The 15083-nt window shown below is 48.3% G+C and overlaps 1 protein-coding gene across 1 annotated transcript in view; it reads left to right on the top strand.

Moving 5' to 3' along the window:
* Positions 1-15083, top strand: part of grm8b (glutamate receptor, metabotropic 8b) — a 195517-nt gene that overhangs the window by 128184 nt on the left and 52250 nt on the right. The gene's annotated exons all lie outside the window — the stretch shown is intronic.

Genomic DNA, 15083 nt, shown 5'->3' on the forward strand with positions numbered 1-15083 from the left:
ACATTGGTGTGGCTGGCTTCCAGGTTAAACGTGCAGGTGTTAAGAAGCGTGGTTTGGCGGGTCAACCTTTCCAAGCCAAGTCTTCAAATCATATCCAAAGAATCTCTACACACAGCCTACATTGTGGTCACCATATTAAATTCATAGTCAACATAGCTACTAGAATTAACGCGTTAGTTAACCCGCTACAATCATACAATACCGTGTATGGTCAGAAAGAAGTTTAGTAGTTACACCGGTGGGCCCCAGTGGGAATAAATGAATAGAACCATAAGCTTATCTTGACTTGGAAGAGTTCCAGTGTCGGATAGCCATTGCCAGCTAGCTAACATAGCATCCCTCTCTGTTTGTGGCGGGTGTTTGAGTAGGCCAAACTAGCTATCTGCGTTCACTAGCTAAGTGAAAGTGAAAAAAATACAACTAAATATAGCTCTCTCTCTCTCTCTTTCTCTTGCTTCTTTGATTGAGTGGGCAACATGTCAGTTCATGCTGCAAGAGCTCTGATTGAGGACATCCTCCGTAAGTTGTCATAACTACTGTGTAAGTTTATGGAAGGGGTTGAGAACCATGAACCTCCTAGGTTTTGTATTGAAGTCAATGTACCCAGAGGAGGATGGAAACTAGATGTACAACATGGTGCTGTTGAGGCTACTGTAGACCTTCATTACAAAACAGTGTGTTTTAATCAATTATTTGGTGGCGTGAATATATTTAGTATTTAGTATCTAAAAAGGATACATATTTGTTTGTTTGTGTATTTTACCCCCTTTGTCCCATTGCTGTCTCATTGCTGAAACTTCCCAACAGGCTCGGGAGGTGAAGGATGAGTCATGCGTCCTTAGTGATGGAGGGGGCCGAGGTCAGGTCACGTTAAGGGAGAAGGAACAGTTTTCTGCCGGTGTGACTTCATTTCCTGCCTAGCAACAGAGCTTTAGTGTTTAGAGAGAAGGAGGAGATTCTACCCCAAATTGGAGTGCATATACCACCACTATTTGAAATGTGTTTTTGTCTGTTCAGCTGTTTAATCCTTTTGGGTGAATAAACTTGGTTTAAACTTTCATAGTGTCCGTCGAGTTCTTACTGTAACGATTCTCCTCTTGTGAAGTAGAGGCGGACCAAAGCGCAGCGTGGTGGTTGTTCATTGTATTTATTGACGACACTATACATGAACAAACTAACGAAAAAAAACAAGAAACGTGAGAACTCAAAACAGCCCTGTCTGGTGCAAACACAAAAACAGGAACAATCACCCACAAACACACAGTGAAACCCAGGCTACCTAAATATGGTTCCCAATCAGAGACAATGACGAACACCTGCCTCTGATTGAGAACCATATCAGGCCGAACATAGAACTAGACCAAAACATAGAAAAACAAACATAGACTGCCCACCCAACTCACGCCCTGACCATACTAAATAAATACAAAAACAAAGGAAATAGAGGTCAGAACGTGACAGTACCCCCCCCCAAAGGTGCGGACTCCGGCCGCAAAACCTTGACCTATAGGGGAGGGTCTGGGTGGGCGTCTGTCCGCGGTGGCGGCTCTGGCGCGGGACGCGGACCCCACTTCGCCATTGTCTCAGTCCGCCTTATTGTCCGCCTCCGTGGCTTACTCACCATGCCCACCCCTCTCAATGACCCCACTGGACAGAGGGGCTGCTTGGGACAGAGGGGCAGCTTCTCGGGACAGAGGGACAGCTGCTCGGGACAGAGGGACAGCTGCTCGGGACAGAGGGACAGCTGCTCGGGACAGAGGGACAGCTGCTCGGGACAGAGGGACAGCTGCTCCGGGCGGAGGGGCTCTAGCGGCCCCTGGCTGACTGGCGGCACTGGCGGCCCCTGGCTGACTGGCGGCCCCTGGCTGACTGGCGGCACTGGCGGCCCCTGGTTGACTGGCGGCGCTGGCGCTGGGCTGACTGGCGGCACTGGTGGCCCCTGGTTGACTGGCGGCACTGGCGGCCCCTGGCTGACGGGCGGCACTGGCGGCCCCTGGCTGACGGGCGGCATTGGCGGCTCCTGGCAGACGGGCGGCACTGGCGGCGCTGGGCAGACGGGCGGCACTGGCGGCGCTGGGCAGACGGGAGGCACTGGCGGCGCTGGGCAGACGGGAGGCGCTGGCGGCGCTGGGCAGACGGGCGGCGCTGGCGGCGCTGGGCAGACGGGCGGCGCTGGGCAGACGGGAAGCTCCGATGGCGCCGGGCAGACGCGAAGCTCCGGCAGAGGCGCCGGGCAGACGGGAAGCTCCGGCAGAGGCGCCGGACAGGCGGGAGGCTCCGGCAGAGGCGCCGGACAGGCGGGAGGCTCCGGCAGAGGCGCCGGACAGGCGGGAGGCTCCGGCAGAGGCGCCGGACAGGCGGGAGGCTCCGGCAGAGGCGCCGGACAGGCGGGAGGCTCCGGCAGAGGCGCCGGACAGGCGGGAGGCTCCGGCAGCGGCGCCGGACAGGCGGGAGGCTCCGGCAGCGGCGCCGGACAGGCGGGAGGCTCCGGCAGAGGCGCCGGACAGGCGGGAGGCTCCGGCAGAGGCGCCGGACAGGCGGGAGGCTCCGGCAGAGGCGCCGGACAGGCGGGAGGCTCCGGCAGAGGCGCCGGACAGGCGGGAGGCTCCGGCAGAGGCGCCGGACAGGCGGGAGGCTCCGGCAGAGGCGCCGGACAGGCGGGAGGCTCCGGCAGAGGCGCCGGACAGGCGGGAGGCTCCGGCAGCGCTGGAGAGGAGGAAGGCTCTGGACGGATGGGCCGGAGAGACAGCCTGGTACGGGGAGCTGCCACCGGAGGGCTGGGGTGTGGAGGTGGTGACGGATAGACCGGGCCGTGCAGGCGCACTGGAGCTCTTGAGCACCGAGCCTGCCCAACCTTACCCGGTTGAATGGTCCCGGTCGCCCTGCCAGTGCAGCGAGGTGGAATAGCCCGCACTGGGCTATGCAGGCGACCGGGGACACCGTGCGCAAGGCTGGTGCCATGTAAGCCGGCCCAAGGAGACGCACTGGAGACCAGATGAGTAGAGCCGGCCTCATGGCACTTGGCTCGATGCCCACTCTAGCCCGGCCGATACGCGGAGCTGGAATGTACCGCACCGGGCTGTGCACCCGCACTGGGGACACCGTGCGCTCCACAGCATAACACGGTGCCTGCCCGGTCTCTCTAGCCCCCCGGTAACCACAGGAAGTTGGCTCAGGTCTCCTACCTGGCGTAGCCATACTCCCTGTTAGCCCCCCCCCAAGAAATTTTTGGGGCTGACTCCCGGGCTTCCATCCACGACGCCGCGCTGCCTCCTCGTACCAGCGCCTCTCCGCTTTCGCCGCCTCCCGTTCTTCCTTGGGGCGGCGATATTCTCCTGGCTGAGCCCAAGGTCCTTTACCGTCTAATTCGTCCTCCCATGTCCATACCTCCTCGCGCTGCTCCTGCTGCTGCTTTCTCCTTTGCCCATCACCACACCGCTTGGTCCTGTTGTGGTGGGTGATTCTGTAACGATTCTCCTCTTGTGAAGTAGAGGCGGACCAAAGCGCAGCGTGGTGGTTGTTCATTGTATTTATTGACGACACTATACATGCACAAACTAACGAAAAAAAACAAGAAACGTGAGAACTCAAAACAGCCCTGTCTGGTGCAAACACAAAAACAGGAACAATCACCCACAAACACACAGTGAAACCCAGGCTACCTAAATATGGTTCCCAATCAGAGACAATGACGAACACCTGCCTCTGATTGAGAACCATATCAGGCCGAACATAGAACTAGACCAAAACATAGAAAAACAAACATAGACTGCCCACCCAACTCACGCCCTGACCATACTAAATAAATACAAAAACAAAGGAAATAGAGGTCAGAACGTGACACTTACTCTGATATTTAGAACCTAACAGGAGGATGGTCCTCCCCTTCCTCCTCTTAGGAGCCTCCACTGACATACATTCATAGAGGATTGTATACAGTGTACAAGTAAAAACACTGAAGCAAACTGTGGTTGCGTGCGATCATGGGTGTATTCATTCTGCCGATAATGTTGAAAAAAGTGGTTCCGTTGGTAGAGCATGGCACTTGCAACGCCAGGGTTGTGGGTTTGATTCTCACATTGGACCAGTAAGAAAAAATATGAAAATGCATGCACTCACTACTGTAAGTCGCTCTGGATGAGAGTGTCTGCAAAATAGCTCTAATGTAAATGGAGTGTCATATTAACAGGTGCCAAGCCTTTGAACTGAGTTTGTTGACGATCTTCTCTGAGCACTGTAACTGGGGAGTTCTCTGAACACTGTAACTGGGGAGTTCTCTGAACGCTGTAACTGGGGAGTTCTCTGAACGCTGTAACTGGGGAGTTCTCTGAACGCTGTAACTGGGGAGTTCTCTGAACACTGTAACTGGGGAGTTCTCTGAACGCTGTAACTGGGGAGTTCGCTGAACGCTGTAACTGGGGAGTTCTCTGAACGCTGTAACTGGGGAGTTCTCTGAACGCTGTAACTGGGGAGTTCTCTGAACACTGTAACTGGGGAGTTCTCTGAACACTGTAACTGGGGAGTTCTCTGAACGCTGTAACTGGGGAGTTCTCTGAACACTGTAACTGGGGAGTTCTCTGAACACTGTAACTGGGGAGTTCTCTGAACACTGTAACTGGGGAGTTCTCTGAACACTGTAACTGGGGAGTTCTCTGAACGCTGTAACTGGGGAGTTCTCTGAACGCTGTAACTGGGGAGTTCTCTGAACACTGTAACTGGGGAGTTCTCTGAACACTGTAACTGGGGAGTTCTCTGAACGCTGTAACTGGGGAGTTCTCTGAACACTGTAACTGGGGAGTTCTCTGAACACTGTAACTGGGGAGTTCTCTGAACACTGTAACTGGGGAGTTCTCTGAACGCTGTAACTGGGGAGTTCTCTGAACGCTGTAACTGGGGAGTTCTCTGAATACTGTAACTGGGGAGTTCTCTGAACACTGTAACTGGGGAGTTCTCTGAACGCTGTAACTGGGGAGTTCTCTGAACACTGTAACTGGGGAGTTCTCTGAACGCTGTAACTGGGGAGTTCTCTGAATACTGTAACTGGGGAGTTCTCTGAACGCTGTAACTGGGGAGTTCTCTGAACGCTGTAACTGGGGAGTTCTCTGAATACTGTAACTGGGGAGTTCTCTGAATACTGTAACTGGGGAGTTCTCTGAATACTGTAACTGGGGAGTTCTCTGAACGCTGTAACTGGGGAGTTCTCTGAATACTGTAACTGGGGAGTTCTCTGAATACTGTAACTGGGGAGTTCTCTGCTGTTTGAACTTGAATAGCTAGATAGCAGGATTGTCAACAGAGCTGAGAGGTTTCTTAAATCCATGGTGAAAGGTGCCTGATCTCCTGACAGCCCTTGTAGGACAGGGTTTCCCAACTCCTGTCCTCGAGTACCCCCAACAGCACACATTTTAGTCTTAGCCCTAGACAAACTCATCTGATTCAACTCATTAGGGCTTCCCTCAATTACACAATATGAATCAGGTATAGTTTTGTCCCGGGCTACAACAAAAGTGTGTGCTGTTGGGGTACTGGCGTAATTAGGAAACACTGTCCTAGGAGATAACGATAGATTAGAGATTGTGTGTGCACCGTTCCCTGAAGTGGCTGGTGGAGTGTAGAAGGTCACATTAAATCATGATTAACTCTAAACTTTGTTTACCCTCCGACAAAACATTCAGTCATATATTTAACCAGAAGTGTTACCAGATGATGTCACATTCCATTTGATGTTCTATTTCCTTAAGATATTCCCCTCAGACAACATCCAATCATGGCGCCCCTCAGAGAAGTGACACGCAGCAACACGCCCCAAACTCCCTCAATTACACAACATTGACAGAGATGACAACAACTAAGCATAACCATTTGGAGGTTGGGAACACCAGGGGGAGCAGATTGGCCATTACCCTTGAAAGGGTAAAAATAGAGGAGATAATAACTAGTTTTGTTTGGGACAGTACAAATGTGGTGAGATGGCTCCCCTGATGGAGCTGAAAGAGACACAAAGAGATGGAACAGGTGCAGATGGTCATTAAATGGACTGTAACAAGGAGAGATTGGATTTCGAGGAGAGATCATCGCTTAAGTCAGAGCAGAGCGCCTAATGATATATTAAAGCAGTCTGAAAATGATGGAAGGTTATTATGGACCTCATTAAAGATGGAGGAGCGCTTCTGTCGACGGGCCGACATGCCTTATCAAGTGCTGTTTATTTAAATTCCCTGTGATGAATTCGCCACATCTGGCAGAGGTTTTGGAAGAAGGATGGCACACGTGTATGTGTGTCCGCTGTTTTAAGCAGGGAGTCAACAACACCTGAGAACTTCCCAATTTTGCAAAAACATCAAGCTAACTACATAAGTCGATAATACAGTATGTCAGGCACCTAAAGCCAGGAGGTACCATCTCTTATGGTTTGAAACTTAACACAGTTTTCTAACTAGAGAGGATGGGTGGGTGGATTGATTTCTCTGGCTCCCTCATCTCTATTCTGTTATTGTGATGAGTAGTATTGTTCTGTTTCTCCCCCCCCCTCTCTTCCCCCCTCTCTTCCTCCATCTCTTCCTCCATCTCTCTATACGTTCTCTCTACCTCTCTCTTCATCCATCTCTCTATACATGTTCTCTCCCCCCCCTCTCTCTTCATCCATCTCTCTATACATGTTCTCTCCCCCTCTCTCTTCCTCCATCTCTCTATACATGTTCTCTCTACCTCTCTCTTCATCCATCTCTCTATACATGTTCTCTCTACCTCTCTCTTCATCCATCTCTCTATACATGTTCTCTCTACCTCTCTCTTCCTCCATCTCTCTATACATGTTCTCTCTACCTCTCTCTTCATCCATCTCTCTATACATGTTCTCTCTACCTCTCTCTTCATCCATCTCTCTATACATGTTCTCTCGACCTCTCTCTTCATCCATCTCTCTATACATGTTCTCTCTACCTCTCTCTTCATCCATCTCTCTATACATGTTCTCTCTACCTCTCTCTTCATCCATCACTCTATACATGTTCTCTCTCCCTCTCTCTTCATCCATCTCTCTATACATGTTCTCTCTCCCCCTCTCTCTTCCTCCATCTCTCTATACATGTTCTCTCTCCCCCTCTCTCTTCATCCATCTCTCTATACATGTTCTCTCGACCTCTCTCTTCATCCATCTCTCTATACATGTTCTCTCTACCTCTCTCTTCATCCATCTCTCTATACATGTTCTCTCTCCCTCTCTCTTCATCCATCTCTCTATACGTTCTCTCTACCTCTCTCTTCATCCATCTCTCTATACATGTTCTCTCTACCTCTCTCTTCATCCATCTCTCTATACATGTTCTCTCTCCCTCTCTCTTCATCCATCTCTCTATACATGTTCTCTCTACCTCTCTCTTCATCCAACTCTCTATTCATGTTCTCTCTCCCTCTCTCTTCATCCATCTCTCTATACATGTTCTCTCTCCCTCTCTCTTCATCCATCTCTTCATCCATCTCTCTATACATGTTCTCTCTACCTCTCTCTTCATCCAACTCTCTATTCATGTTCTCTCTACCTCTCTCTTCATCCATCTCTCTATACATGTTCTCTCTACCTCTCTCTTCATCCATCTCTCTATACATGTTCTCTCTCCCTCTCTCTTCATCCATCTCTCTATACATGTTCTCTCGACCTCTCTCTTCATCCATCTCTCTATACATGTTCTCTCTTCCTCCATCTCTTCCTCCATCTCTCTATACGTTCTCTCTACCTCTCTCTTCATCCATCTCTCTATACATGTTCTCTCTACCTCCATCTCTTCCTCCATCTCTCTATACATGTTCTCTCTACCTCTCTCTTCATCCATCTCTCTATACATGTTCTCTCTTCCTCCATCTCTTCCTCCATCTCTCTATACATGTTCTCTCTACCTCTCTCTTCATCCATCTCTCTATACATGTTCTCTCTACCTCTCTCTTCATCCATCTCTCTATACATGTTCTCTCTCCCTCTCTCTTCATCCATCTCTCTATACATGTTCTCTCTCCCCCTCTCTCTTCATCCATCTCTCTATACATGTTCTCTCTCCCCCTCTCGCTTCATCCATCTCTCTATTCATGTTCTCTCTCTACCTCTCTCTTCATCCATCTCTCTATACATGTTCTCTCTCCCTCTCTCTTCATCCATCTCTCTATACGTTCTCTCTACCTCTCTCTTCATCCATCTCTCTATACATGTTCTCTCTCCCCCTCTCGCTTCATCCATCTCTCTATACATGTTCTCTCTACCTCTCTCTTCATCCATCTTTCTATACATGTTCTCTCTCCCCCTCTCTCTTCATCCATCTCTCTATACATGTTCTCTCTACCTCTCTCTTCATCTATCTCTCTATACATGTTCTCTCTCCCTCTCTCTTCATCCATCTCTTCATCCATCTCTCTATACATGTTCTCTCTCCCCTTCTCTTCCTCCATCTCCCTAACCTGTTCTCCCCCCCTCTCTTCCTCCATCTCCCTAACCTGTTATCTCTCCCCCATCTCTTCATCCATCTCCCTACACCTGTTCTCTCTCCCCCCTCTCTTCATCCATCTCCCTACACCTGTTCTCTCTCCCCCCTCTCTTCCTCCATCTCCCTACACCTGTTCTCTCTCCCCCCTCTCTTCATCCATCTCCCTACACCTGTTCTCTCTCCCCCCTCTCTTCATCCATCTCCCTACACCTGTTCTCTCTCCCCCCTCTCTTCATCCATCTCCCTATACCTGTTCTCTCTCCCCCCTCTCTTCATCCATCTCCCTACACCTGTTCTCTCTCCCTCCCTTCCTTTTTCCATCTCCCTATACTTGTTCTCTCTGCCATGACCCTGCACTCTCTATCCCTGTCACTTTTTCTTTCCTCTCTCCTCCTCAACTCTGTCTCTGCTCTCTCCTTCACCTTTTTACGTTCTCATCTTCTCTTTCATTTGCTATCCCCCTCTACTTACCCTCTCATTCTCACCTTCCCTTTTTTCTCTCTCTCTCTCTCTCTGCATGCTGGGAGTGTTTGGTGCATGCTGGGAATTGTTTGAGTGAAGGAGTGCGTGTGTTGTGGAGAGTTAGATATTCACAACTTTCTTTTGGTTTGCTATTTCTTGGTGGCATTTTTTTGGTTTTCTTCTGTGCATGATTATGGTTATTATTTTTGTTGTGGTAGAATTAAGTATTTCGTTTTTCGTATTGAAATGACCCTGATTTTGGCGGGGATGGCAGCCCGAATGGGGATGCTGTCCCTGTCACTTCGGCACGGCTTTAGGTGTGTTACTGAAGCTACTGTCACGGTGGAGTTTCTGGTCGCCGTAGGAGAGAAGGTAGGCTATGAGAATGTTGCTTATGCATCCCGGATGAATAAAATGGTGGTGGTATTTCTTAAAGAAGAGTGTCTGGTTGATCGTATGGTTGAGCATGGTGTACTTCTTAAAGAAGAGTGTCTGGTTGATCGTATGGTTGAGCATGGTGTACTTCTTAAAGAAGAGTGTCTTGTAGATCGTATGGTTGAGCATGGTGTACTTCTTAAAGAAGAGTGTCTTGTAGATCGTATGGTTGAGCATGGCATACTTCTTAAAGAAGAGTGTCTTGTTGATCGTATGGTTGAGCATGGCGTACTTCTTAAAGAAGAGTGTCTTGTAGATCGTATGGTTGAGCATGGTGTACTTCTTAAAGAAGAGTGTCTTGTAGATCGTATGGTTGAGCATGGTGTACTTCTTAAAGAAGAGTGTCTTGTTGATCGGATGGTTGAGCATGGCGTACTTCTTAAAGAAGAGTGTCTTGTAGATCGTAAGGTTGATCATGGTGTACTTCTTAAAGAAGAGTGTCTTGTAGATCGTATGGTTGAGCATGGTGTACTTCTTAAAGAAGAGTGTCTTGTTGATTGGATGGTTGAGCATGGTGTACTCCTTAAAGAAGAGTGTCTTGTAGATCGTATGGTTGAGCATGGTGTACTTCTTAAAGAAGAGTGTCTTGTTGATTGGATGGTTGAGCATGGTGTACTCCTTAAAGAAGAGTGTCTTGTAGATCGTATGGTTGAGCATGGTGTACTTCTTAAAGAAGAGTGTCTTGTAGATCGGATGGTTGAGCATGGTGTACTTCTTAAAGAAGAGTGTCTTGTTGATTGGATGGTTGAGCATGGTGTACTTCTTAAAGAAGAGCACCTTGTAGATCGTATGGTTGAGCATGGTGTACTTCTTAAAGGAATGTTTATTCAAGTTACGCCGCTTTTTTCTCCGTCAACAAGGGTAACGATTTCAAATGTACTGCTGTTTATTCCAAATGAGCTATTGGAGCGCGAGTTATTGCGCTTTGGGAAGTTCGCCAGTTCAATTAAGGTTGTCCCGTTGGGTTGCAAACACCCGGCGTTGAAACAGGTAATGTCATTTCGGCGACAGGTGTTTATGTTTTTGGACTCACCGGAGCAGACTTTAGAGTTGTCGTTTAAAATCAAGTATGACAATAGACTGTATATGGCTTATGCTAGTACGGGTAGTCAACGGTGTTTTGAGTGTGGGGATGTTGGTCATAAGAGACATGCCTGCCCAAAAAGGGAGAAGGCCGAGGAAGGGGCACAGGTAGTCCTCGTAACGCCTGGGCCCACTGATGTAGGGACAGGTGGACTGACAGCGGTAGAGCAGCCAAAAGCACCTGTTGCTGAGGAACAAGTTATCCGTGATGAGGGCACGGAGTTGCAACTTGTATTAGAGGGAAATGTTATGCTGCAGAAAGGTATTGTTGTAGAAGGTAAGGATGTATCTGAAGAGCCAGTTCCTCAGACTGGTTTGGTTTGTGGAGCTAGGCTCCCAGGGCGTGGAGGAGATGCCCACTACGAGTAATGAGGTACAGGATTGGTTTTCATGTGGAGCTAGGCTCCCAAGTAGTGGAGGAGATGCCCACTACGAGTGCTGGGGTTCCTGTGGAGCTAGGCTCCCAGGTAGTAGAGGAGATGCCTGGTACGAGTGATGAAGTGCACGTGGGGAGTGTTGAAAGGGATGTGGTAGAGGGGAGTCAGTTGTCTGTGGTCTCAGCTGAGGATCAGGAGAAAGATATGGATATCTCTTTTGATATGACAGCTGCTGGTGAGGACTCAGTTTATGATCTAGAGGAGGTAAATTAATTTCTGGATCAGACTTTTGGGAAATCTGTCAAATTGGCAGATTATTTTGATGTTGATAAGTTTGTGAGGTCAGCTGTGATGTTACAGAAGACGGTGGGGTTAGACCAATTGAGTGAGAAGAAGCGGTTTCGCTTGAGGAAATGTATTACCGCTGTTGCAGCAGCAAAAGGTGGTAGGAAACGTAGTCAGGTTAAGAGAAGATTAAAATAATGATGATGATCATGCTTCATAGGGTGTCTTTTTTCTCCTTGGTTTCTCTGTGGTTTCTTCTGCTTTTCTTTTCTCTTTTCTATATGGAGGTACCAAGGGTAGGTTCTCTCAATATTAATGGGGGAAGGGACAGGAATAAGAGGGCTTGGGTATTAGAAGTAACAAAACAGAAAAGGCGTAATGTAGTTTTCCTACAGGAGACTCATTGTGATGAGGAAAATGAGGTTGACTGGGGTATGTGGTGGGAGGGGCAGCATGTACTCAGTCATGGTACTAATTCCAGTGCTGGGGTGGCAATCTTGTTTTCCTCAGGCTTAGGGGTGACTGTGGTATCTACAACAGAGATTGTCAAGGGGTCGGGTTTTATTGGTCAAGGTGGATGTTATGTTTGTTTTTTTTATTTATTTGTTATGTTTATGCTCCTAATGAGGGCACAGAGCGTATTGCTATATTTAATCAAATAAAGGAAACCTTAAGACAGTGTGATCAAGAGGGGTGTATGGTTTTAGGGGGTGACTGGAACTGTGCAGTGGATTTTTACTGTTGATCGCACCGCTGAAGAACCTCACCTGCGGTCAGCCACTAGCCTGTCTGGCCTATTAACTGAGTTTGAGCTTTCTGATGTGTGGAGAGTAAGGAATGCAAAAGTTAGGCAGTACACATGGCTAAAAATTAATGAAGGTCGTGTCAGTGCAGCAAGGTTAGACAGGTTGTATGTATCTGAGCAATACTGTAGTAGGGTTGGAAAGTGTGCCATTACTCCTGTGGGTTTCTCTGATCATCATATTGTTACTGTTGATATTCACTTGTCCTGTCCACGAAGGTCATCACCTTACTGGTATTTTAATGTTCAATTGTTACATGATGTCATGTTTTGTTACAGGTTTTTGTTGTTATATAAAAGGGAATTATAAAAGGGAATTTTGAGTCCTTGAGACAATGGTGGGAGGTTGGAAAGGCCCAAATACGAGTATTTTGTCAACAGTATACTGCTCTGTCTCAAATTGAAGTTAAAGAGACTATCAAGGCCCTTGAACAGGACATCAAATATATTGAATTGAAGCTGCTCACTCAGAAAGACCCTGGACCAGTCATGAACTTACAGGACAAGAGACATGAACTGAGGTCATTTCTGCATGAAAGAGTGAAGGGTGCCTTGATTAGGTATCGTTTCGCTTCCCTCAAGGATATGGATGCTCCTAGCGCTTTTTTTTAAAACCTAGGACAGTAGACATTTCAACGTAAACAGATGGTCTGCCTTCGTCTCCCTGATGGGAAGGTGACCACGGATGACAGTGAAATGCGTCAACATGCCGTGGATTTCTACTCGTCCCTCTATAAGGCAGAGGATTGTGACTCTCTGTGTACTGAACAGTTGTTACACGGTCTTCCTCAATTGGGACCTGAGCAGAGAGTCGAATTGGACTCTGACATTACACTGCAAGAGCTGTCCACAGCAGTTATGCAGCTCTCAACAGGCCGAGCCCCTGGCATCGATGGTTTACCATCTGAGTTTTATAAGCACTTTTGGGGGTCTATTGGGGAGGATTTTTATGAAGTGGTGTGTGAATCTTTTCATGAGGGTTCTCTTCCTGTATCCTGTCAACGTGTGGTGCTTTCACTGTTGCCAAAAAAGGGGAATTTGGCTCTCATAAAAATGTTTAGACCTGTTGCGTTGCTGTGCGCTGAATACATTTTTTTTTCTTAATGTCTCTCAAACAGGTTGAAAGAGTATCTGGGATTGTTGATCCACAAGGACCAGTCCTACTGTGTACCGTACCTGATCGCTCTATTGTTGACAACTTGTTTCTGATAAGAGATGTTTTAGACATTTGTTAACTGTCTGATGTAAATGTGGGTTTGCTTTCTTTGGATGAGGAGAAGGCTTTTGATTGTGTGGACCACCAGTACTTGTTTAAAACAATGAAAGCCTTTGCGTTTGGGGATGTTTTTTTGCATTGGATGAATTTACTGTATGCTGGGGCCTCGTGTATGGTGAAGGTGGGGGGTGGTTTGAGTTGCCTCATCCCTGTCCAAAGGGGCATCAGGCAGGGATGCCCAATTTCAGGGCAGTTATATAATCTGAAGATTGAACCAATGCTTTGTTTTTTAAGAGCGAAGCTTACTGGTTTCTCTGTGCCAGGTGTAATGAAGGGTCCCACAATAGCACTGTCTGTGTATGCAGATGACGTGATAGTTTTTATTACAGGGGTTGAGGATGTTAAGGTTCTCTCAAACGCTTTAAAGGTGTATGAGGGGGCCTCCTCAGCTAGAGTCAATTGGGGAAAGAGTGAAGCGCTGTGGGCAGGTCAGCTTCAGACGGGGTCCGATCCACGGTTACCAGGGGGGCTTCAGTGGGGCAGAGATGGGAAGAAGACTTTGTTTTTTTTTCTAGGCTCAGATGTCTTTCAGAAAAAGAACTGGGAGGGTGTAGCGGAGAAAGTTTGTGCCAGACTATCAAGGTGGAAATGGGTGGTGCCCCAGCTGTCTTATAGTGGAAGGGTCCTGGTAGCTAATAATCTTGCTGCCTCTACCCTGTAACACAGACTAATGATTTTGCAGCCACCAAAGGCTCTGATACAAGAACTTCAGAGGACCCTTGTCAATTTCTTCTGGTCTGGACAACACTGGATTAAAGCTGCAGCCCTGTACCTGCCACTGCACGAGGGTGGGCAAGGCCTGGTGGACATTTCCTCTAGAATCATGGCTTTCCGGCTCCAAGCAGCCCACAGATTGTTGTACAGAGACGGTTCTAGCTGGGTCGAAACAGCCTACATATTGATGAGGAGAGCGGACTGTTTGGGCTTAGACAAGCACCTGATGCGGAGCAGGAGTAGATCGCTGGAGGAGCTGGGAGAAAGAGCGGGGATCTGATCATCTCGCCTACTGAGGAAGGTCGTAGCTGAGGTCTGCGACTCCTTGCCAGTGCTTCATCTGCAGTATGTGACTGACACTTCCAATTCTGATCGGTGGAAGGAGGGTCTGGTTTATGTGTTCCCTGCACTGATTGTTAGTGCTGCGATGGGGGCATTCGAGGAGTATGTGGGGATGCTGCTTTCCTTCGATACCCCGGAGCTGGGGGAGTTCAAGGAGGTGGGAAAGAAGGCCATGTACAGAATATGTGTAAAGGTGTCCCATGCCTCTTCCCTGGAAGGGGTAAAATCGACGAGGTGGGCGGGTGTGCTTGGTCCAGGTGCCTCTCCAAAAGGCTGTTGCCGATTATTATACAAACTGCCTATTGATAAGAGGACAGCTGACCTCCAATGGAGAATAATACATGGAGCTATAGCCACCAACATGCATCTGGTACACCTGGACCCTACTGTTGGGGAGGGGTGTCCATTCTGTGCTGAGTCTGAAACTCTGGCACATCTGTTTTTACTGTGTCCCAGGTTGGTCGGGATGATTGAACTGATCACTGATTGGTTCTCAACGTTGGGAGAGGTTTTCTCTTCCCAACTGTATATATTTGGGCCAAAGTACAGGTTCAGTCAAAGGGGTGTAGTTGTGTTGCTTAATTTTGTGTTAGGGGCAGCAAAATTAGCGATATGGAAGACCCGAAAGAACAGTATTCGGGAACAGGGGTCTGTGGATGTGGTGGGAATGCTGTAGGGAATGTTGGCAGCGAGACTAAGGGTTGAGTTTGCCTATTATAAACTTGTCAACAATATTGATCTGTTTTTGAGTATATGGGGTATTCAGAGGCTGCTGTGTTTAGTTACTGTGGAGGAGGAATTGGAGTTGTTTTTAATTGATGTGTAACTGTGGT

This window comes from Oncorhynchus mykiss, chromosome 30 (genome assembly GCF_013265735.2).
Source record: "Oncorhynchus mykiss isolate Arlee chromosome 30, USDA_OmykA_1.1, whole genome shotgun sequence".
NCBI classification, from domain to species: Eukaryota; Metazoa; Chordata; class Actinopteri; order Salmoniformes; family Salmonidae; genus Oncorhynchus; species Oncorhynchus mykiss.